The 25684-nt window shown below is 39.9% G+C and overlaps 1 protein-coding gene across 40 annotated transcripts in view; it reads right to left on the bottom strand.

The window, feature by feature from the left end:
• The window catches only part of PARD3 (par-3 family cell polarity regulator), a 579492-nt gene that overhangs the window by 358605 nt on the left and 195203 nt on the right, over positions 1-25684 (bottom strand). The gene's annotated exons all lie outside the window — the stretch shown is intronic.

Raw genomic sequence — 25684 nt, 5'->3', positions numbered from 1 at the left:
ACCTCAAACTTACACCATCTTTGGTGTAAATAGTGAGATTTACACACCCAGGAATGTTACATTTTAGGAAGAGGAACTTCAGAGAAATAGGCTTGCCCTGGGTTTTGATACTTTTACATTTCTAAGTTGTACATTTCATATCCAAAATTCTACAGGTGGAAAATAATACAATGGTTTTGTATCACAGAATGCTACAGGGGATAGAGTGGATTTAAATCTTTTTGTAGATAGTATATCAAGCGGAAAAGAAAGTGCATATACCTATATATAAATACACATACATATATACGACATGTAGTATACACAGCATAGGGTAATAAGGGGCCCTTCATGTGGGAAAAGGGGATATGAACTGTCATAAAGCATCTGCTCATGGTGCATAAGAAACACAGGAAGGATAAAAGAAACTAATGAGGCTGGTAGCCTACAGGGAGTTAGAGGGAACAAGGCTGAAAGAAAGAGAATGGGAGCAGGTAATGAAGATAATGGCGTGGTGACACTTTCCTGAACATATTTTTCTGTAACTCTGACTCTTAGAGCCATCATAATAATTAAAATATTTAAAACAAATAAATAATTGAAATCAACCAAGAGGCAAGGTGGGGGTCTGGAGGCCGGATAATCTAAAATGGAACACAATCAAACAAACCTCTTACAAATGAAAAACACAACCACACAGAAAAGGGTGGGGAAGAAAAGAACTAAGTAACTCTGGAAAATTCCTTTCACTGTTAAAAGTACATCTAAAGGAAAAAGGACAGGAACAGAAACATTGTATTCAATTAGTAAGCTTGTTTCCCACAAGCATATGGTTTAGAAATTCATGCTACTCCTACTCCTACTACTACTATTACTTCTCCTCCTCCTACTACACACACACCTCAAGAATGAATGAAAAAGAAAACTATTTTGGATAATGAGAGCCAAAGTTCTTACAAAATTCAGAAACAGAAGTGACAAAAAAAGAAATTAACTTTAGTATTAGATTTGAATTGGAGCCATCGAAATGAACTCAAGGCTTTCATAAGTAGGTAGGGAGGCAGGCACAGATGGATGTGAGTCCATGTGTGCTGTGCAGACCACACATGTATGTCCTCGTTCTGTCCACTGAGAGATCCTTGACGCAATGACATTGCTTCAATGTCAAGTTACTGACTCAAGAACCAATGGATACGAACGACCAGATCTTGGTTTCTAATACCGTTTTCCAGTAATTGAACCAGAAGTCCGAAGAAAAACAGTTAACTCCAGGGGCAGGGTAAGAAAAATACATGAGGAGCCTGAAACACCTTATGATGCTAGAGAGAACATCTAAGGGAATCAGGGCCAACCTGAAGGAGCTCTGAATCACCAACGCCATTGCAACACTTGTAAACAGATAATGATAGCATTAGATTATAACCCAAGAGAAAACTAAGCCTCCTTGAGTCCATAATGATATAATCAAATCATCAAAGAAATAAATGGAGAATGGACAGCTCTTCCTTACTGGAGCATCCAAATTAGTAAACATGGAAAAAATAAAGAGAAATCATCCACAGTCAGAACTGTTGCAGGCAAGATCTACCAGTGGATGCTAACATTAATTGTAAGAATATGATCAGAGGTGGGCACATCTCAGAGTATCTCCCCATAAGATGCTTTTTAATTAAAAAGAGAAAATAGTATCTTGCAGGACAGAAACTTGGCAGACAGCATTTCGCTAAGTAATAAGACGTAATGACAGCATGTACTCTGTGAAAAATACACCAAGAAGTATATGACGTTACTTCCACGGTACTCCTGCCCAAAACACATAACTTTGATCTAATCACGAGGAAACATCAGACAAATCCAAACTAAGGAGCATTCCATAAAATAACTCCTGTTCTTAAAAAATATCAAGACTAGGAAAGTAAAGGGCTGACCAAATCGTGCACCTTGGAGGAAACTGGGGAGAAATACAAAGTGCATGCAGTATGAGGTCTTTGCCTGGATCCTGGACTAGAAAACAGCATTAGTGGAAAAGAGGCAATCAGATGACAGCTATAGATTAGTGGTATGTACTAGCTAACAGTGGTATGTACAGTACTGTTCATTTCCTAACTTTGATAACAATACTATGGTTATGTCAGATGTTAACATTAGGGATAGGTGAAGAGTACATGAAAACACTCTGTACTATTTTTGTAACTTTTCTGAAAATTGAAAAATTTCATAATACGGTATTACCAAGTACTGTATAAATTCTATTTAAACTCACTCTATTTCTTCTTACAACTACAGAGTGGCAGTGCTTCTTCAAAATCTCAACGAGGACAAAAGTTCTATGGCACAGAACACCTTGGTCGTTCACCCTCCAATCTCATGCCCAGAAAACTCAGCTTAGCCTTCCAAGGAAAGAAGAGATAGGACCACACCCCAAAAGAACCAAGCCTTCAGCTTCCAACCCAAGTCTTTTCAACTCCTTTTAGCTAACAGACTGAAAGAAGAATTCACAGAAGATGAAAAGTATTTATAATTACAGTTTTAATTAATTCTATTTACATCCATCAATTCATAAGACAAAAAAGAAAACCATCATAAGGTCATACAGATATGTAGACAAACAGGAAGCTCAGAATCCTGCTGTGGCATCTTATATAATTAGCTGATTAAACAATCTGAAGGAAGGCTAAGTGGTAAGAAGAAATTAAAGTCGGATGAGGAGTTGGGCCACTCAACCTTATAATAAGCAACATCAGTGGGAAAAGAAATCCTTAGCAATTGTAAAAAATGGAAAAGTATTTGTATGTATACACTAGTTTTCACAAACGGTATATATATGTATACATTATCAACCTGTTTATCTCACAAGCATCTCCTCTGATTAAAAATAGACATTCTACAGATCAGGGTCAGCAAACATTTTTCTAAAAATGTACAGAGACTAAATATTTTTGGAGCTGTGCAAGTCATATAGTCTCTGTCACAACATTCTACTTTGCATTCTATCATGAAAATAGCCATTCACAAAACATAAATAAATGACAGTGACTGTGTTTAAATAAAACTTTATTTACAAAGCAGATAATGAACCAAACTTAACCCATGAGCCATAGTTTGATGATTCTGCACTAGATTGCTCATCCCTCTCATAACATCCAATTTAAAAATTTCCGTGTGGGAAATAAAACTAAAAGTCAAGGTTCCTTGGTAACCCTGCTAAGCTAAGAATATTCATTTCAAGCTCTTCATCAGGATTTTGAATTTCTGTACTTGATTTTAATTTCATCAGACTTCTTACAAGGTGTGTGGCTTCATATGCATTTTGAAGATATTAAGTTTTGACATATTGGCGCTTAATTGGAAGCAAATGAAATTCAAGTTTTGTTATTAACTTTTCACAATGATGTGTTCTCCTAAGAATAAAGTCCTTTCTGCAAACGGAAAATGGAGATTGAAAATTACAAAGAACAAGTCCTTAAATGCCACACATGATGGAAGAACTTACACACGTATATTAGTTTCAATAATTATCTCCAGCATTTTTAGAAAACACAAGTATTATGAAATCTGGACTGTGTCATGAACAAATGCTGTTTGAATTTCCGTGGCAGAATCACAGTTGGTGATCTGCAATATGCCAAAAACATACAATTCTACAGCTCTCTTTTAAACCGAAATTTAAGTGCCAGGTGCAGATATAAAGTAATTTTGTGTTAAATTGGGAAGGATATATAATTTTAGAAAATCTACTCTACAAGAATACACAGTAGCACAGCAAAAGAAAACAAGACCTTCAAAGAAACATCACATATTAAAAAACTCTATCGTGCCCTTCAAAAAATAAAGGAAACGTCTTGCTCTTCAATTTGTGAAACGTGACTCAAACCCATATTTTAACAGATGGAATCTTCACTGCTGCCCATGAAGTAGACTGTTTTTGAAAGTTCACTTTTAATTTTGACAGTTATTATTTCATCACTCTTGTGATCCATCTACCCAAAAAGTATCCACAAGAAAAGAGAGAATTTAGGATAACAGCCATGACAAAAGTGAAAGTGACGGTTGCTCAGTCACGTCCAACTCTGCGACCCTGTGGACTGTAGCCCAACGGGCTTCTCTGTCCCCGGAAACACCTAAGATGACCCACGTATAAATAGAACTCCGAACTTGGCCACACATTTCCACCTCCCTTGGAACAAGTCATTTCAGCTGCCTGAGACACCAGAACCTTCCAACAGAAAACCCATGTCATAAACATCACATGCAAATGCATATGTAAACCACTTGAGGATCGAGGGTGGCCTCTTTTATGAATAAAAAACTGCATGGAGCAAAGTGGCTAAGGACATAGAACCCACAATCAGAGAGAACTACAATCAAAACCAGCTCTAACCTTACTTTTTGGATGGGTGTTGGCCCAATCCACTGGCCTCTCTGCCATCCCTAAGCCTTACATCTCCTCATCTCAAAAGAGGATGGTGGTGAGGTTGGCAGAATAACGCTCATGACTGCCCACCCACGTCCTCAGAATCTGTGGGTACTGCCCTTCCACAGCGAAAGGGACTTGAAGATGTGATTCAGATTAAGGACCTTCAAACAGAGAGACTGTCCAGTAGGCCCCATCTAATCACACAAGTCTGGGTAAATGGAGACTCTTTCCCGGCTGTGACCAGAGAAGAAATGTGACAATGGTTAGCACACGGTACACTGCTGGCTTTACGGCAGGTGGGGGTCTCCGGAAGGCAAGCGGATGAATTCTCCCCTCGGGCCTCCAGGAAAGAATGGATTTTCCCTATGTCAGACCCCTACCCTACAAAATTATAAGTTTAAAAATGTGCAATGCAGCTGGAGAGCCTGTGTGCCACAACCAGAGAGTCTGAGCGCCACAGTGAAGATTCCACATGCCACAACGAAGACTCAATGCAGCCCAATAAATACTATTCAAAAATGATGACAGATATTAATAAATGTGTGGTGTTTCAAACCACTAGTCTGTGGGAATTGGCTGTGGCAGCAACAGGAAACTACTCGAAGCCCTGGCCTCTCCTCCTGGACTTGGGACACATAAGAGAGAAGACACATCAGCTTCCAGAACACAAGCGCACCCTCACCGTTACCTAAAATTAAAGCGATATCATGGTGGTTGATGAACACAGACTTCTGGGATTTTGAGGATCAGTTCCAAGAGTAACTGGAGGCTGAGGCAAAGTTCTTTGACACCAATAATAAGAGGGAAAAACAACAGGAAAACGAAAGGAGAAGGCTTGTTGGAAAAATTCAGCATCGTAATGACCACAGAGTGAAGTTCTTCTGCAGATGCCCTGCAACCTGCCTCAACCCCTCACAGAAACATGGAGCAGCTTTTTACATTTTGTTTCAGGGAAAAGAAAACTGAGACTCAGAAAGATTCATATGACTAGAGTTTAGCTGGAAGTATACAATGAATCTGAAATTGGAAGTTCAAATCTAACTCCCCACCTCGCTGCCCTGGAGCATCTAAAAAATCAACAGCATGGCCTGCGGGGAATCTCCAGGGTATGAGCACCTGCAAGTCTTGGAATAGAATTCTGTTCATTCAGGATAAACCACAGGTAATACTCCACCTTACCAAATTCGCATTATTTTGATACTACTACATGAAAGTTTCTGAACATACTTGAGGTAACCGCGCTAAAGATATTGTCACTCAGTTTTAATCAGAAAAGCCTTTTATTTATTTGGGAGTTGAGGATGGCATGTGTGATCCTAGCTCCCCCACCCAGGGATCAAATCCATGCCCCCTGCACTGGAAGCACAGAGTCTTAATCACTGGAGTCCCAGGGAAGTCCCAGAAGAATTTTTTTTTTTTTTTTAAGAATCAAATGATCTTGTGGATTCTATCTTCATACAGGAAATGGCAGGGGACTTAAGTAGCTGTCCAAGTGAAGTCACCAAGACTCTGGGCCTGGGCTCCACACACCCTCCAAAGCTGTTTTACTGCCCTAGCCTTAAAGTAACCCATCTGTCTCTGTTGATTTCTTCATGTACAGTCTGCATATACCCAGAAAAAGTTGATTATTATGGGTTTCATGGATGTCTTTAGCATGTTCAACATTAATGTATTGAATTGTTTGACTTTGAAATAAAGACCTATAACTCTTTAGAAAGGCATCATATTTCTGGCCCTGGAGAAGGTCCAACTCATATGGAAAAATACTAAAAATGACAAGGAACTTGAAGTTGCCTTCAAGATCCTTTCTTCACCTAAGAAATATGAGTAAGCCAGACTTCACTGAATCTCTTGGTCTACAGTATCAAAACAAAATCACCAATCACCAAAAAAGAGCGACTGTGCTTCTGGTGGGGAACTTTGCTTGCCACATTTTTCAATATTCTTCTAACAGGAGACTATGGTGATGATGCTTTTGAACCCCAAAGTAATGATGACATCATGTAAAATAACACCTCTCTGAACAATGGCAGGGAGGTTTCATAGGCAGATGTGCCTATAAAGAATAAATGCAACAGAGAGAAAATGCATTACAAAGGTGGAAGCTGTAGCACAGTGCAGCATTCCCAAAAAATAACAATAAAAATCAAGTAGTTGGAGATACATGTATTTCACAACAAAAGTGAGGCTGTTCTGTAACATACTATTCTAAACTATCACTATTCCAAAAATGACTTTTCCTTCTCCTAGGTCGACACGTATCAAGACCTTTACTTTTTTTTTTTTTTTTTTTGTCTTTTGACTCAAGGCGGCACTTTTAAAAACAAGGTGAAGTAGATCAAGTATTTAGGTTCCTGGATTTTGCTTTATCCATTCCTTTAAAAAAAAAATTCCACATACAGTTGTTTCCCATAAAGCACACTTGATAACCTGTGGCACACAAATAAAAGAAAAGAAAAACTAGGGAAGTCCCTGGTGATCCAGTGGTTAGGACTCAGTGCTCTCACTGCATGCGCCCAGGTTCAATCCCTGAGCCAACAACTAAAACCTGTAAGCCATGTAGCACGGCCAAAAAAACAAAAATGAAAGCTAAGAGACACTAGCAGATTATGTTATCTACTCACAAAAAGGGAAACTAACGAGAAAAATATTTAACAGTGCCATTTCAAACAATATACCACATAGGGGGTCAGATATTCCCTTGCTACCTGAGCAACCAAGGAGACCATCACAATCAGAAGCTCCCACCTGTCTATGATCAAAGTCACTGTCCCACAAGAGCTAACAGCATCCCTTAAGAAGGTACCATTTCTTGGTCACAGATGCCTAATAAATATGTTACGTTTCATCGGAAGTCACAGTGAAATATATATTCCCTGTGACACTCCCCAGCTTACATTTTAGAACTGGGATTTAATTCCGCTGTCCCTCAGGGTGACACACTCTGTCACCCACTGAGCCTTCAGACTAATTAGATTCGCAATTTGAGTTATGCTCAAGAGCCTTGAGTGTGTCAACCGCAAACCACAATGAACATATGCAAATGCTGTAGTCAGGAGCTGGCTGACCCACTTGTCAGACAATGCAAACTCCTCCCCATCCCAAGCCCATCCCCAAGACCCACTGTTCTATTTGTACCCATCCATGACGTTACAACTGTTGTTGAAGTGTTAATAAAAAGCAAGACTGCACAGTAAGACAGAACAAAGTAATCTTGAAACTGGCTAATCAAACATATATAGGTTGACTCCAAATTGGAGGAGGTGGCATTTGTTGTGACTTTACAACACATGCAGGTTTCCCTTGAAGAGATGATGGTAAAATTGGGAAAGAATCATATGAACCTCAGAATCAAATGTAATGATGTAATAACAAATTATTACATAGACATGACCAAAAGAAAAAAACCCATTAAATCAATTTATAAACTTTCTAATGACTGAATTCATTTTAAAGACAGGGGCAACACTAAATCCTTAGCCATTCTCTGAGCCTTACTTGCTCTCATGGTTCATTAAAAACTCATTTCAATAAAGCTACTGTTTTTACTGGTCGAGTAAGCAAAACATTAGTAAAAGAATATATTTGCACCAATGGTGTTTTATAATAGTAGTAATGCTGATAACAGCTGACTCATGGCAGACAGAGAATCTCAAATTTGCCACAGAAAAACTTTAAATGTTATGTATGCAAGATTAATTCTCTGCTTCATCAGCATTTCAAGAACTAAGTGTATCTTGTCTGATGCAAAAAAAAAAAAAAAAAAAAAAAGACACCACCAACAAAAAACAAATGACCAAAACAAAAGAGCCCAAAGCTTAGAAAAGAACTCTAAATGCCATAAGCACACTGAAGACTTAGCTATTTTTCCTCCTGGCTAAGCTAGGAACAGCAAAGAATAGGAGTCCTTTCCCTGCACAGTACCAGGAGCCTTGACCTCAATCTGTCTTTACCTCCAGCTCCAGAGCTTAAGATTTGAGAGGCAGCAGGTCCTCATCTATGGGTAGCCCCCTGCCACCTTGCCACTCTTCCAACCTTCTCACATACATCTCTCCAAAAATCAGCAAGGTATGGAGACAGGATTCAACCACAAGTTGTTTTATTCTGTACACAATTTAGCTTGACAATCAATAAGTGTTACATATTGACTCAGGAACAGCTGCATCAACAAATCACAAATTAGAGATTCCACCAAGAGTGACTCCTTCATGAATGCCGTGGTCTGGGGATTAGGGATCTAAATTTAAAAATATATATGTTATTAACCAAAAGCCCAACATCACACAGGAAACAGACAGACACACTGGCAAGCCAAAATCATATGCACACATAGAAAAGACACTCAGAGAGAGCCTTTCTGTCAATACCTTACTCTGAACTGTGATTTAAAGGTTTACTACCAAAACCCACAGCCCCAACCATGCCACCTGAGCTTTGAGGAGTAAGTATGCCTGAGTGACCCTCCCTTCTTTGTCCCACAAAGATGTGTCATTTCTGGGGCACCAGACTCAACTCTCCCCAAACCCCAAAACACACACCTAAGGGATAACAGCTGCAATGTGAATGCTCAGCCCAGAAACACAGCCCCACAATTACCCAGGCAGGACCACTGGGCCATGAGATATAAGAGCTCATCCTACCATCCTGTACTTCAGAACTTCTGCCTCCATTTGGAGAGCCTGAAGAAACCAAGTTGAGGCCTCCACCAGGAAGACCCTCTAGTCTTTTTACCTCCTCAGCTAGCCAGGTTAAATTCAGCCAGTACCTCCTCCACTGGCCTGAAAGCCTTGTCTCCATATGCCCTCCCACCCCTGCATCTAGCATGAGAGAAACATCTACATAAGAGGGAAGCAGGGGTGCATTTAAGCTTCAATTCACAAGCACAGCCTCCCACCAACCTACGCCCTGACTCTGTGCTCGATGGACTGCAGATCAGGTGATTCCAGGCTCCCAGGAGAAACCTACCGATTCATCAAAATAACCACCTAACAGAACAATGCATTCACATCCTCTCCCTAATCACCCATGGCTGATCCCACTGTTGAATATATGACTCATCACTAAAATTCCTTGCCAGTCAAATCCAGGGAGCCATAGTACTTTCATTTTTTTTGGCAATCAGCAAAGGAAAATTTCCTATCCTAAAATAGAAATTTAAAGGATCGCTTCCTTAGTTCTAAATTTTGCAGATTATGTTTAAAATTAAAAGCATGAGAAATGAAAACTTGGCTCTGGCTCCATCAAGGCATCAGTACTGAGAAGGAGTGAAGCAGAAAGCCTCTCAGTACGCTAGTCCTAGAGGTGGTGCAATAAAGGTAAAAACCATCATCCCCGGCATTTACAGACAATATCACACTTCCAACTAAAGGAACCAGCCTGTTTCCAAGGCAACTTGCCATTTGTATAGGGGACTTACTCAGGGTTAGTAATCCCTTAATTGCTGACTTCACAATTTGAACCAGACTCCCACTGATAGCTTAGCTTCCAACTAAAAGGCATCATTGGAAAAAAAGAGAGTTTAACTGCTTTAACAGACAGAAATTCAGAAGATTCTACAGCACTGACTTTGAGGAGCAGCAGGGGACACAGGAGAAAAAAGGTGACTCAGAAAAGGTGACAGTGGAAGAACTGGGAGTCACTGCTTCTCGGTGATTTCTTTCCCACTGAAAACGCATCAAACCCATCACTTCTGCTCCCTCCGAGCTCTGAATGAAAGTTGGGTTTATGCTGATTCATAACAGAGTCAGTCTTGATTCTGACAACCACAAGCCAATATTAGCAAAAGATCAGAGTTCAACAAATTTGTTTTGTAAAATATAACTCTAATGTTACATTACAAAATGCCTTTCAGATTAATTTGCATGCAAAAAGACAAAGTGTGATTTTTAAATATCCAGCCAGAGGCAGAGATGAAAAACTTCAAACATGTTCTGACTCCTTTTTGCTACACTCATTATCTCACCACCTTCCACAAAGAAGAGAGAATGTGTCCTTGACATTATCCCAAATTATCTTCAGTATGCAACACAATGCTGATTAAATTAGGTTCATTTTAATCAGCTGGCAGGTTTATTCAAAAAGTAACTAAATAATAAAATTCTTTATAACAACTCTTCATTAGTATAACTTGCTTAGTACTCTTTAAAAAAAAAAAAAAATGAACACAGAATAAATACTAATTGTGTGTCAATCCTTTCTCCCCCGTATTTGACAGATGAAAAGAAATACCTTAGAAGTTAAACATATCCCCCAATCCAGATTGCTTTAATACTAAAACTGCCCAAAAATCTTTTGAAATCCAGTGCCACCTAATGGATTTAGACAAGTACAAAGAGTTTGGAAAGCTTAACTTCTAGGAGAATGTATTCTAAAGATAGCCAAGCTCTCTGCTTCCATTACATCTCACAGAAAACTTCCCCACCATGGACCTGGAATAGGGGTTCGAGTCAAGGTCACCCATCATGTGCAGTGTCCTCCACTCATTTCAATAGGGCGAGACTGCCTGTCCTGGATGGGTTTCCCGGGATGGGTGAGGCTCATAGAGATGACCCCCAGCTGGAGGGCCTGGACAGCTCTGCCTCACTCTTGTTTCTGCTCTGCACAGGACTGTCTCATGTGTATTTAATTCTGACCACGTGTTCGGAAGTTCCTGCAGGTTACAAGTATTCAATAAATGTCAGCTACCCTGATGATTTGAGAGAGAGAGCATCAAGAGATTGAGGCTATCAAGGGAGGGAGATGAAGGGCTGCCACAAGGAAACCCTGAATGCACAGCAGTATGATCTGCCATTTATTCTGCAGAAGGTTTGGAGGAGTTTGGAGATAGGACTGGAAGGGTAAACACAACTCGTTAGCCCAATAATGAAGTCAGGAGAGGTTCGACTCATGGGAAAGCAGTGGAGTAAAAAGACAATTAAATAATTATGAAAATACAGAATTGAGACTTAGTTAAAAGGCTTTGGTACTTGGTAGATGGGGGCCACTGTGGAGGAGAGGATCGAACCTGAGATCTCTAGGTTTGTCTGCCTTGGGTGGCTGGTCAGGGGGCAAGGACAAGGACAAAGAAGTTTGAGACAAAAGATGATGCCTTCAGTTGAGGTACCCACTGGATTAAGCTCCCAGGAGACACTTGGAGATGGGGTTCCAGGATGGGAAGGGGAGTTCAAGGTTAAAAATATGGAACTGGCGATGTCATCAGTGGGTGGTGGGTGAAACCAGGAGTTTAGTTAAGGTCCCAATCTGAATGTGGAACATGTAGCGAACTCCAAACCAAACAGGCACAAAGCTGAGATGGCAGGCTTCTCTTCTCTTCCTCCAATTTCACTTTGGAAGAAATTTAAGAATTGACTAGCGAATAGAAGTAAACTCAAGGAAACATGGTTTCGCAGAAGCCATGAAGAGGAGAGTATCACAGAGTCATGATAAGTAGTACTGAACTACCACAAGGAGGCACATTAGCACTTTCTCAAGGAAGGTGACATCGATATATATTTTCAACAAGTGGGACCTAAAGTTACCGTAACACTCGTGCTAAAATAATTTTACTGATAGGGGATGAATAATAAAAGAATAGGAAAAAGCTAAATTTTTAGTCCACTGATATACAAAATATACTCAGATATTTGTTCAAATAACACTAAGTAGGTAATTCATCTTCATAATATGCTTGTCTCAACAAATGAGAATTCTGTAAACAGCTCTTGGCTTTTTTGTTAGAGTCTATTCCTTTAACCTCTGTGTTCCACCCTGCTCCTGTCTGAAAGATGCTGCAATAAATACATGATGAATTAATGTCACGTTGCATGATTTTGCAACCCCTTTGAGAAGTGTAGGAAAGCTAATACCAGCAGCTGAGTCACTGCAAGTCCTCTGGGCCCCATGTCCTAACCTCACCCCTCTGCTCACACACCCAGAAAAACACAGCCCGCAAGAGGAGAGAAGTGAGCAGCGCAGCATGCACCTCAGTCCAACGAATCAGACCAATTGCCCCCGTTACCGTCCTCCTGCTTCTCAACACCCTAACATCCAGGTCTCATTATTCTCAGAAGCCAGAAGTACGTTTCAACTAGCTGAGTGTAGAATCCCAGGAAACAGCAGACTGATGCAAAACAAGGGGTCTTGCATATTCCTAGAGCCCCTAACCCTCCAGCTGTGATTTCTGCCTTTCCTCTAAGAAGGATCACAACGCACTGCTAATTATACAACGCTACACCAGATCATAAGGCTAAAGATCATAAGCTAGCTTTATTCTTTTACTCACACCACACACCTACTATGTGGCAAGCAATGAATGAATGAACCTTCTCCACAGAACAAAAGTGCACAGACACATTGCATTCTGGATGTAATTTCAGCAGGTTCACAGATCTCCCCTCTAAGACAATGAAGACAGAATTTAAAACACATTTTCTAACATTCAATTAAATACCAATTCATATTTCTTAAGTTCCATCACATCACTCTGATAACCACAGTTATATAGTATCAGAGTGTACATCTCTTCTCAATATCCTCAAATTCTTTTTATTTCCTTGAAGCACACCCCTGCTACTTTTTCTGCTTCATCTTCTCATTTTACTCTATAAATATTTTAATGTTAAATGTTAAAACCTAGTATAAATAGGTTTTAATTTAAATTTATTTATAAATTTAAATTAAATTTATTTATAAACCTAAATATTAAGTGTTAAAACCTAGAAATAAGGTTTTACTTTACACGGATTAGAATAAGAGAATCGGCAACCCACTCCCATGTTCTTGCCTGGAGAATCCCAGGGACAGGGGAGCCTGGTGGGCTGCCGTCTATGGGCTCACACAGAGTCGGACACGACTAAAGTGACTTAGCAGCAGCAGCAGCAAGAGAATTATAAACAAAATTCCTAACTATTTAAAAAATGTGATTACAGTAACAGCAATAACAACCAAGTTATACTAAATGACAGGAGCTGACCCTTCTTAGCCTCAAAATACAAAAAGCATCCACTCAATACTGGCAGGGACATCCCTGGTGGTCCAGTGGTTAAGACTTCGCTTTCCAACACAAGGGGTGCAGGTTTGATCCCTGGTCAGGGAATTAAAATCCCACATGTCTTGCAGCCAAAAGACCAAAACATAAAACAGAAGCCATATTGTAACAAATTCAATAAAGACTTTAAAAATGGTCCACATTAGAAAAACAAAGAAACAGTGGAAGGGAAACCGATCGGGTTGCATTAACTGGCTTTGATCCAGCACTGCTTATATGTAGCAGAACTGCCCACCCGCATTTAAGACCAATGGTTTGGCTTCAAACCCTGCAGGATACTGCCCAGGACACACCCTCCATCATGGCCAACAAGCAGAGGGGCCTTGCTAAGGGCAGCAACAGATACTCAAGAAGAACAATGTTAAAGCAAAACACTTAAAAAACTAGCATCTGATTTGCAATAATGTTGAAAATACACTTAGGCTGTAAAAAGTCAAATCTGAGTACAACGAACTCAAAATGCTTACATTTTTGTTGGTATTGGTACTAAATCTACAGGACAATTACCCAAACCAGTTTTTGTAAAGGAATTAAGTTAGTGTTGTTAGTGTTTTTCCTTTAAATGTGAGCATAAAAGTGTAGAGTATCCTGTTGTCAGAAGTATGAAGAAATATTCCAAACACAATCCACCCCAAGTGCTTAGCGCTGATCCACTTTGGGATCTAGTATACCAGTCACCTCAGCCTCCAGTTACTACCTGTGTTTCCACAAACCAGAACCAATGTGTAGGGTTTCAGTATAGTGTAATAACATTTTAAATATTCTAATTGTTTATCCCCGCCTCAAACATAAGCATGTCTATTCAAGACATTTAAATCACTGAGTGCTATTATGCTTTCAAATCAAAAAGTGACATAAATTTACCAAACATAAGAAAATCTAGGGAAGAGCTAAGGCTATATTAACAATCACCCCCATCATCTACAAAAGGAGAAATGGGCTGCGGTCCTTCCCAAAACCAATATGTCTCCAATGACATAAAGATGTCAAGGAGACAATCAGAACCAGAACTAAGCTCTTTATAGCTTCAACCATTCAGTTTTCTAAAGATACTAATCCTATACCAAGGCATTACAAGCAGACATAGCTCAGAACCATTATCTCCCAAAGGTTCCTTTCAGAAGGATCTCAGAACCCTGGATTCACGGGCCTGGGTGGAGCCTTTGTGGTGACACTCAGCCCATCTGGAAGGCACATCATCCCAGCACATCAGCCTGCTCTCCTCTGAGGAAGTGAGCATACTCAACACATCGGATGTAAGGAATTTAAAAACAGCAGTCCCAATGACCCAAGGACTGAAAGGAAAGGTGAGAGCGACAACGGAAAAGAAAGTAACAACGGCAGACCACCTGCATTTGGTGTTTTGGATCCAGTAGCAGACCAACCAGTGGATGCTGTGGAGCCCACGTGCCTCATCAACAGTTTTATCTCTGAAGCCATGGAAAATGCTGGAAATGTCTTAATGACCCAGAAGCTGGAAACTGCTCAGACAATAAAATTGCCTCCCATACAAGAGACTCTATAGCACAGGGTCTGCCTACACAGGTGTGAGAGCAAAAGCAGAAAAGGCCACGGCTCGGATGTGTAAACACAGTCCCTATGCTTGCAAAATAGCCTAAAAGATAGGAAAATACAAACTCCTCAACTGGCCAGATCAGTGTTTATTCTAAAACACAAATCTGATGAGACAATTAGCATCAAAATTGCCAGAAATAAACACAAATTTCATGTAAACAAACCATTAATAGGCTGCTGCTTTTTCTTCGGAAGAACCACATTATTTATAAATGGCTGCCACCTTAAAACTTGCCTGATTCAATCCTGTCAGACAGTGAAACACACTTAGGTAAGTGGTAAATTACGAGGGAGAAAAGTCACTTCACAAATTGTGGCATTGCTAAGTGTAATAAATGAATAAAATAGACTATTATGCAAGATTGTGAAATCTTAATATATAATATTTTCACCAAGAAAGGGTGAATTAAACTTCCACATAAAGTGATTAAAATATAAGTTCAGCTCAATTATTAGTTTGCCCACAGAAAATAATATGAACAAAGGGAATTCACTGGCAGTCCAGTGGTTAAGGCTCTGCTTCTAAGGCAAGGGGTGCAGGTTCAGTCCCTGGTTGGGTAACTAAGACCCACATGCCGGCCATGCAGTGCTACCAATACATAAATAATAAATAAAATAAATACTAATGGAAAACCTCTTAAATTAGTGATTGAGAGTTCCTATTCTCAAACATCCCAGCAGAACCTTAAAAACCACAAGAGAGTCAGGAAAGCTGAATGCTACCATTCATGGGCGCTCCAGAAGACTGGCTGCTCTTCCCTAATGCAGTCGCCTTTGTGGGTGCCACCACAGATAATGTCCCTCAGATATATGCTCCTTGTAAACAAGTGTGCAAGGAAACGGGCCTGATTGATGAGAATCTCACTGAAGCTGTCTCAGGAGTTGAAAGGAAAGAAGCTTTGTTAAGACACAACTCTGAGCAATTGGAGTGAACTGCCCCTGGGAATCAGGTCTTCAGAGGAAGCTGTCCACTGCAATCCACTTCCTGGAGGATGAGCTCGGGGGCGGGACCCCAGATGCTGTGGCCTCCGCACCGTCAGTGCTCAGCTGGATACTGCAAACACTGGGTTAGAAGAGCAGCAGCAGCAGGCTGTGCAGATCACTGGTGCCCAGACTTTTTGGCACCAGGGACCAGTTTCGTGGAAGATACCCCTTTCTAATTACATGACTGCATTTCACTGCTGTGTGTCATCTGAGGATATGTAGATCTACCTCATCCATGCATCTGTGCTCGGTTGAGTCTAACTCTCTGTAGCAGGTCAGGCTCCTCTGTCCATGGGAGCCTCCAGGCAAGAACACTGGAGTGGGTTGCCATCCTCTCCTCCAGGGAATCTTCCTGACCCAGGAATCGAACACATGTCTCCTCTGGCTCCTATATTGGTAGGTGGATGCTTTACCACTGAGCCACCGGGAAGCACATCTACCTTATCCAAAGAGCAGAAATACTACAAAATGGTATGTACGGTGTGTTTCCAAGTTCACACTCACTGACATCACACTGGTTCTTGAAATTGGCTGCAGTAAAGCATTCACACCACAGAAACCAAAGAACATTACAAATATGTTGGATGTTAGATATCAACAAGCACATCAGCACTTTAGGCTCTCTTGACACGGTGAAGACAAAGATGAACGAGGACGACGTCAGGATGGCAGAGCTCAGGAATGGCTCCTGTGCATAACAGACAGCTAGAAGGGAAATTTGGGAGCCAGGTTGATGGAGCAGAGGCTTCAGGAACCCCAGAGCCCCTTTTCCAAGGTTCTATTAGCCATTGGAGGACAAGGCCTCAAGGCAGCCTCCTTCCTGGCCTCCTACCTCATTCCCAGGGCATGAAATTAGAGGTCAGCTCCCCACAGCCAGTAGGCACTGGGGGAGCGACTAGCATCATTTTATTTGATACTAGGGTCTCAACCAGTGCCTTGCAAATAGTAGGGACACAGTAAATATTTACTACAGGAATGAATAAATCCTCCAAAGCCCCTTGTGGTTCAATACACCCTATATTTCAAATCCTGTAAAGTAAGAAAAGGGGTTTCCCTGGTGGCTCAGAGGCAAAGAATCTTCCTGCCAATGCAGGAGATGAGGGTTCAATCCCAGGGTCAGGAAGATCCCCTGGAGAAGGAAATGGCAACCCACTCCAGTATTCTTGCCTGGGAAATCCCAGGGACAGAAGAGCCTGGCGGGCTACAGTCCATGCAGTTATAAAGAGTCAGACATGGCTGACTGACTAAATAACAATAAGGTAAGAAAAAGTACAAAACAAACAAACCATCTGCTAAACTTCTTCTTATTGGAGAATTCATGAGGGAAAAAACTGAGTATATGAAATTTCTTTTACTTTCTGGTTTAAGTAAGTTTTCTGCTTGAGTCTAAAACCTAACTACTACTTTCAATACTGTTTCTGTGAAAAAAAGTAACAGTTCCAAATAACTGATTTAAAAATGAGGTTTTAGACCACAAATCCATTCCTAAATTAGAGAAGAAAGCCTAAATATATACTCACCATAGCAACTTTTTCACAAGCTCTCATAGCTTTAATCTGAGATACAGGTAAAATTTTAAAGGAAAAAAAAATTATCCAAAAAAATTAAATAACTGAAACATTCCATAAAGATACAATCAAAAGAAGGTTGAAAATGCAGGAGTTGATTTTTCAGGAGATAAAGTTAATGCTTCTTTTTGAATCTTAACACATTATTTTTAAGGCAGTTGGAAGGTTTCTTATTTGTGGCCTAGAAGGACCATCATCTCGGACATAACTGTGCATAACTGATATTTCACACACAGTATCTGCATAAGAAAAACAAATGCAAAGAGAAGGGAAGAGCTTCCACCGCACACACACATAACATAATGCTTCCTTTAGAGAAATGCAACTAAATGTTGTGGGATGAGACTCAAAAAGCCCTGTACCCCAAGATCTAATCTGTCCCTAAAGGAATAACAGCATTCTCTTGTTCTATGGATGCTCTACAGATGAACAGCTGACTCACTGGAAACAACCCTGATGCTGGGAAAGATTGAGGGCAGGAGAAGGAGGTGAGAGAGGATGAGATAGTTGGATGGCATCATCGAGTGCAGGACAGGGAAGCCTGGCATGCTACAGTCCATGCGGTCTTAAAGAGACATGACTGAATGACTGAACAACAACAGATGAATTCTAGCCTCACAGGCATCTTCCATTGGGAACCGTGTGCAAAATCCCTGAAGCCCAAAACAACACACCTTCTCCTGCTGACAGCATAAACTGTGTCTCCTAAACCATGGCAGCCACAATTCTAGACCAGAACCATCCATCTTGGGTGGTATGCGTTGGATCACAGGTTGGAGGGGCCCTGGGTAGTTCTGCTGCCTCACCTGGTGCTACTTTTCAGAACCATCTCTGCACGTAGCAGCTACTGGTAGCCCCGGAAAAGCATGTTCTTCAGCCTGGTGCCTCACTTTAAGAAAACCTTAGTAAATCATTATCCCACATACAGTTTTAAGTGCAAACTAAGTGCCTTAGGGACCTACTAGAAAAATATGCTTACAAGAGTTTTTAAATAAAATGGTATGGGACTAATGAAATGGAACAGGAAAGAATAGAAAATATCAACGTACATCTTATGCAGGGAGGCTGTTTACAAGTTTACGTTTTTCTTCACCTGGCTGCCAAGCCAAGAGTATCTTTTACTATAGGGGACTTGTTGAGGGGACATTGACAGGAGACACTTTCGGTTGTCATAACTCCAGGAGGGTGCTATCGACATCTAGGTGGTACAGGTCAGGGAAAACCACGAAACCTCCTACAACATACAGGACAGACCACACAGCCAAGAACAATCTAGCCGCAAATGTCACCATTGCCAACCCTGGAGATAGTCATAAGTTTCAAGGCCACTAAATGAGTTGTATTTCACATCATCTGGGGGTCATTCCTTTAGGACACATACGTGCACCACTGTACGCAGAGTCTGCTAATACTTAAGAAATGAATGTAACAACAGCTTCTCAATGGACACAGTTAAAACTTAGTTCCAATTTTTTTCCTAATAATAAAAATTATGATGCTCACTTCAGAGAGGTGTGAAACTAAAAGAGAATAAAGGATTTTGTGACAAACTAACAAAAAAGATAGAGCAAGGCAGGACAGTTTCATAATTTGTAAATCCTTACTCAGAAAGTAAAAAATCTTTACACATTGTGAAGAAGCCAACAGTTTCAGATTTTTTGACTTGACAGTCCTTCCATCATCAAAATCACCAGAGTAAGTTACTAGAGTTGACTAAAAAATCCTAAAACAGAAGGTAGTAAATAAGAAAGAGAAGACCAGAAAGAGAGAAATAAAGCAGGAAAAAAAAAAAAAAAAGGCCAGGAAAACACAAGCAGAAACCAACTTCCTATTCACTACTCACGCTTTTCAAAATACAGTGTGAGCTGGAGGTTTTCTGGTTTGAAACTGCTAAACTTCACACCTGCAGACACAGGCTCTACCTTGGAAAAGCACAGCCTGATAAAGGACTGAACATAGACAAGCTCCTCTTTCCTTTTCAAACTGTTGAAAAAGAGACAAGGCAACAGAACCACAAACTATACAGTTGCAAGTTAAGCCTTTTTTTAACCACAGTCTGGTCTAATACATTTTAATCATTATATTTAAAAGAAACCTAACCACATTCAAAAGAAGATATGTTTTCTGTCACTAATGAGATCTCAGGGCATGCGAATTTTTCAGAAGCAGCAGCTAGTATCCAAGGGTGCATTTTTTTCATCATTTGCATTAAGCAGAAATTTTATCAGAAGGCCAATTAATAGTCAATGTAATAGCTTTGTGGAAGGAGTACTAAATTAAGTGTCAACACCATACATTCATGCCTGCCCTTGTCTTGCACTCATCAAGAAAATTACAAGTGAAGCTTTGTTCTCACAATGATGGCCAGTCACTGGCAACTCATGACAATACTCTAGATGATTCCAGTTGCTTTAAACATCTGGCAGAAACAATGCCATGAGAGGAGCCTAGTCCCTGCAGATCTTTCACAAGGAAGCAAAGGGGAAAAAAAAAAAAAAAAATCAAGGCTCACAGTCTAACATTATTTTAAATTCTGCATCTATTTTAAAATTCTGGAAAATGTCTCATGTTCAAGTGTTCTATATTCAACAGAAATATATACAGAGTCCATATCAAAGGAAAATGACTTTTATTAAACCATTTTCTTTAAAAATTAAGCCAATATTGGTGGCTCAGACAGTAAAGAATCCACCTGCAATGTGGGAGACCTGGGTTCAATCCCTAGGTTGGGAAGAGCCCCTGGAGAAGGGAACAGCCAACCCTTACAGTATTCTTGCTAGAGAATTCCATGAACAAAGGAGCCTGGCAGAATACAATCCAGGGGGTCACAAAGAGATGGACACAACTGAGTGAGCACATTATATACTCATAGAATATTACATACTCATATATTATGTGTATACTTAAAGGCTATCAAAATCCTCAAAATTCTAGACTTTAAATTCTAAAATTTAAAGTAACTATGTAATTCTAGCTTTAAATTTCTACAGTAATCCAAAACAATTCAGATCTGATCACTTACAAAAAATGGGTCTAGAAGATAGGTTGGAAGTGATTTAAATGTTATCTATGCAGGTGGCCAAAAAGAAAGAGTTCAATCATATACTGGTTCAAGATAATACCTGCCTTTATAATGCCCTATGGTTCTCAAAGTGTGGTCTCTGGCCAAGAGCATCAGCACCATGTGGGAACTCATTAGATATGTAAATGATTAGGCCTCAACCCAGACCTACTGAGTAAGAAACTTGGGGGCTGCAAGTCTGTTTTTCTGAACCCTCCAGCAACTCTAATCCAGAGTCAAGTTGGAGAAGCACTATCCTAACCTGCAAGTAAGTGCTAAGCCTTCCTGTGCTAAGCAACATCCACAACTTGGCCCATTTCACCCTTATGATAGTTTCATGATGTAGGAACTTGTATTCTCATGACTCTGGAGCAGCTCTGGCTCAGTCATATTAAACACTAAGCTGAGGCTCTAAGAAGTAGTATGAAACCAAAGTCTGCTGCTAACCACTATTGCCACCACACACGGGGAGTGTCCCTCCCTTCCTGCTTTCACAGAACCAGGCTCATCCACTCAGTAACTTACACACGCTTTGTGCAAATGGATAGCTTTCCTGAGGATGTAATTCCAGTTTCTATAACACGTAGAAAGCCCCACACTCATTGATACTACTCCCTCCTCAAAAAATAGGCAGGGTGTGGATTTCAGATAGCCATTGGAGTCCTCTTCCATTAATTCAAATTTTTATTTAATTGCTTGAAAGAGTAACTTATGTGCAGCCCATCTTGCCATCTTTACAATGTGATCACCCATTCCTAAATCAAGGCCAGGTTTCCACAACTCGCTCATCTCGAACCAAAATCCTAACTGCTTCAATTTAAGGGGCGAGTTGAGAGAGACAGAAGTAACAGACCCTCTGGGAGTACAGCTTTCAAAGTAGCCTGAGGCCCCTAAAGATCTAGGAAATGAAAGATGTGAGAAACCAAATATCACATTGCTGGAAAGCACTTGTCAAGAGAGATAGATATGTGGAAAACATGTCCGTGAGAATCTAGACACATGGATGTTGAGAGGGAAAACACTGAGAAGAATTCTATCACGAATATATAACCACACCCTTAACTATACACAGGAGGAGATGTTTTAAATAAATCATTGATCATCCATAGTATTTTAAACCAATATAGCTATTACAATATATATCCACAGACATTGAAAGGAGAACAAATGATATACTCCAAAATGTTAACAGCTTTTAAAATAATTTTTATTATTTTTTGGCTGCCCCCCGCTGCATGAGGGATCTTCATTTCCAAAGAGGGATGGAACCCGAGCCCCCTGAAGTGGAAGTGCAGTCTTAACCACTAGACTGCTACAGAAGTCCCCCAAATACTAACATATTGTAGTCAACATCTGATGTTGTAGAATTACAGAATATTTGTTTTCCAGTTTTTACTCCTTTGTTTTTCAACATCTTATACTCCTGCATTGCAGGTGGATTCTTCACGATCTGAGCCACAACCAAAGCCAATCTTACACTACAAGTTTGTTTTAATGTACAATGTATATTTATGATAAAATAAAATTAGAAAAAAATACCATATGTAAATTACATGTTCTATAGTTCTAGAACCTAGTAAATATTCAACATATAGAATGATGTCAACATAATAATAAAGAATTGTTTAAAATTCTGAAGTTAATACTTTATATTATTCACTAAAACACTGACTATACTAGATGAATACATTTTTGTACAAAGAAGAAAAATAGTACTTCGCAGATCACAGCAATTAGCAATACTCATTTTATTAACAAGATTCAGGATTCCACTGAAAATAAATATATAGCTTTTGTTTTCACTGTATTAACTAAGTAGCATTTCTCTCCTTTTATACTGTTTTAGACATTTAATGTATTCTCCTAGTTCAATACAATGAATGAGCACATTAGAACTTAAGGCCACTTAGGTCCGCCTAGTCAAGGCTATGGTTTTTCCAGTGGTCATGTATGGATGTGAGAGTTGGACTGTGAAGAAAGCTGAGCACTGAAGAATTGATGCTTTTGAACTGTGGTGTTGGAGAAGACTCTTGAGAGTCCCTTGGACTGCAAGGAGATCCAACCAGTCCATCCTAAAGGAGACCAGTCCTGGGTGTTCATTGGAAGGACTGATGCTAAAACTGAAACTCCAGTACTTTGGTCACCTCATTCGAAGAGTTGACTCATTGGAAAAGACTCTGATGCTGGGAGGGATTGGGGGCAGGAGGAGAAGCGGACGACAGAGGATGAGATGGCTGGATGGCATCACCAACTCAATGGACATGAGTTTGAGTGAACTCCGGGAGTTGATGATGGACACGGAGGCCTGACGTGCTGCAATTCATGGGGTTGCAAAGAGTCGGGCACGACTGAGAGACTGAACAGAACTGAATTGAACTGATTATTGCCAGAACACAAATGAAATTATCTGAAAAGGCAAAAAATTATTAGCCTGCTGTCTAGTTTTCAAACACACAAAGCAAGAAATATTTTTAAATTGCTTAACTTACTACAAGAGTTATTTTTATAAAATTTACTTATTCAATATTTGATAAGATTGCAGAAATTTTCCTAGTATCCAGTGGCAAATGAAACTTTCAAATCTTCATGCAAATTTATGCAAGGGGTGACATTATTGACCTATCCATCAAAAAGTTAGGGGGACACTCCCACTGTCAGCCAGTTCCCACCAGCCAGTCAATTCAATGAATGTTCGCCATTTATAGTAATTGACAAGAGGAAATAGGTAAAAACAAGATTACTCTGCTTAGTTTCTTTATTTTCATACAACTGTTTAAAAATAGAACAGTAGGGGTGTTTCAAAGACAGATACGTAGAATTTTTTACCAAACATTTGAAGGATAAATAATATAAATAATCTGCCAGAATTACACATCTTTTTTCCCCTTGGGAAGATAAATGTTACATATACCATGTGTATTAAATAATTACGGCTGGAGATAATCACAGCACACATAAAACACATGCATCACCGCCAAGAATTCAGCTAGAGATTTATGATACTGAGACATACAGCGTCTAAGCTCTGTTAGGAAATTGCACATTTAGCCCTTAATAATACCTAGAAGTGCTCATCAAGACTGAGGAAGACTACCAGGGGGGAAAAGTAGCAGGGAGATTGGGATTGACAGATACACACTACATTATATAAAACAGATGACTTACTGTCTAGCACAGGGAACTCTACTCAATACTCTGTAATGGCCTAAATGGGAAAAAAAAAATCTAAAAAAGAGAGGATATATGTACATGTCTAACTAAGTCACTGTGCTGTATAGCAGAAACTAACACAACATGTAAATCAACTATACTCCAATAAAATTTTTATAAAAAAGAAAAAAGATTGGCGAGGCAATGCTAAGTTTGCAATCGGATGGATTATTACTGAGAGTTTTCTTCTTCTCCTCAAATACCCTGACATCTATTGCTCAAGTAGCAACTCAAATAAAATACTGCTTAATGATGAGAGAAAAAATATGCTGTGTAACAGAAAAACATATTTCAGGCAATGACTATGTTTAAAATGGCTAATTAACCAGCAAACTCTGACCATCACTTCTAGTAACTACTGAAAAATTAGCTGACATAAACATAAACAGTCCCCCATGACTTCATATATGTATGTGGTTGTGCTTCTCTGGGCTCTAAAAGCTAACAAGATGGTGAGAAACAAGTTATACGATGGGGGCCTCAGTCTCTATGATCAAGCTCACCAACTCCCCATTTGATGTTTTGGATTTTATCAGTTAGCCAGCCTGTTCTTTAAAATTTTATTCGAAAGGAGTAACACTGATTTACCCTGGAAACCCAGTTTTCTGTAATTCAAAATGATCTCTTTCTCTCTTCCTTTCATTTTTAAATATCATTTCCCACAGAAGTTTCTCCACTGTTTAAAAGAGGATGAAGCTCACTCCCCGAACAGCATTAAAATCTGACCTTAATCATAGTGGTTTATGAACAATCCTCAACACACCAGCCTTTCGAACAAGAAGTGCTGTTCTTCTCTTTTATTTGAAAACCAACGTGAAGAACTAAAGAAAAGTGGTAGTAGAGTCTCCTTTGCTTGACTTCACTTTGTAAACACTTTGAACAGGATTGCCCCCTACAAGTTCTTGTTCAGCCTCTATCACATCCCAAATCCTCTTGCCTGTTCATCACTCTCAGAAGTTAGGTCATCTGTAGTGGTCAGCTTTCAACTGACCAGGAGCAAAATGATTCAGGGAATATCCATCACTGGATCTTCTTTCTGCTGAATCAGACCAACCAAACTACCCTAACATCTATAAAGAAGATGAGCAGGAGCTGGAAAACCAAACTGCAACAATCAGATAGCTCTCATCTCAACAGTCACACTTTTCAAAGTTTTTAGCTGGTATCTTTCAACAATGGAAACTTCAAGCCACTATGTCTTTCCATATATTAACTGTGATATCTTTTAAAATCCAGTATCTTGGAAACTGCTCACAAATACTGCTGATTCTCCCATAAGAAACTCTGGATTACAAGCCCTGCTGGGATACACTATGGGTTTATCTCAACAGAACTTGGATGGTTCCCTTGGATTTGGAGCACTTGACCACCTTCCTCCTCTGAAGGTCTTAGATTTTATGATGCACCTTTTATCTAAAGTTGAAAATACAATATAGCCCCACACCTTCACTTTACAAAGGTGAGAATCTCCTGTCTGTATTGAATCCACAATAGTAAGACCAAAATATGATGGGCTTCCTATTGGCTCAGTGGTAAAGAACCAGCCTGCCAATGCAGAAGACTCAAGAGACCAAGTTCTATCCCTGGGTCAGGAAGATCCCCTAGAGAAGGAAATGGCAAACTCACTCCAGTATTCTTGCCTGGAAAATTCCATGGACAGAGGATCGTGGCAGGCTACAGTCCATGGGGTCACAAAGAGTCAGACATGACAGAGCATGCACACATGCATGCATGCAGTACGTGATGGGATGAGTTTTGTTGCTGTTGTTGAACTTGGCTCTAGGAATTGATCAGCAGCCAGATTCAGAGCTGGGAAATGACTCACTGTGAGTCACAGTGGTCACCAGACAGGGCTCCCAGGTCAA

The sequence above is a fragment of the Bubalus kerabau genome, chromosome 13 (genome assembly GCF_029407905.1).
Source record: "Bubalus kerabau isolate K-KA32 ecotype Philippines breed swamp buffalo chromosome 13, PCC_UOA_SB_1v2, whole genome shotgun sequence".
NCBI lineage: Eukaryota > Metazoa > Chordata > Mammalia > Artiodactyla > Bovidae > Bubalus > Bubalus kerabau.
Note: the sequence above shows the minus strand (reverse complement) of the source record. Positions and strands in the feature narration are given on the sequence as shown.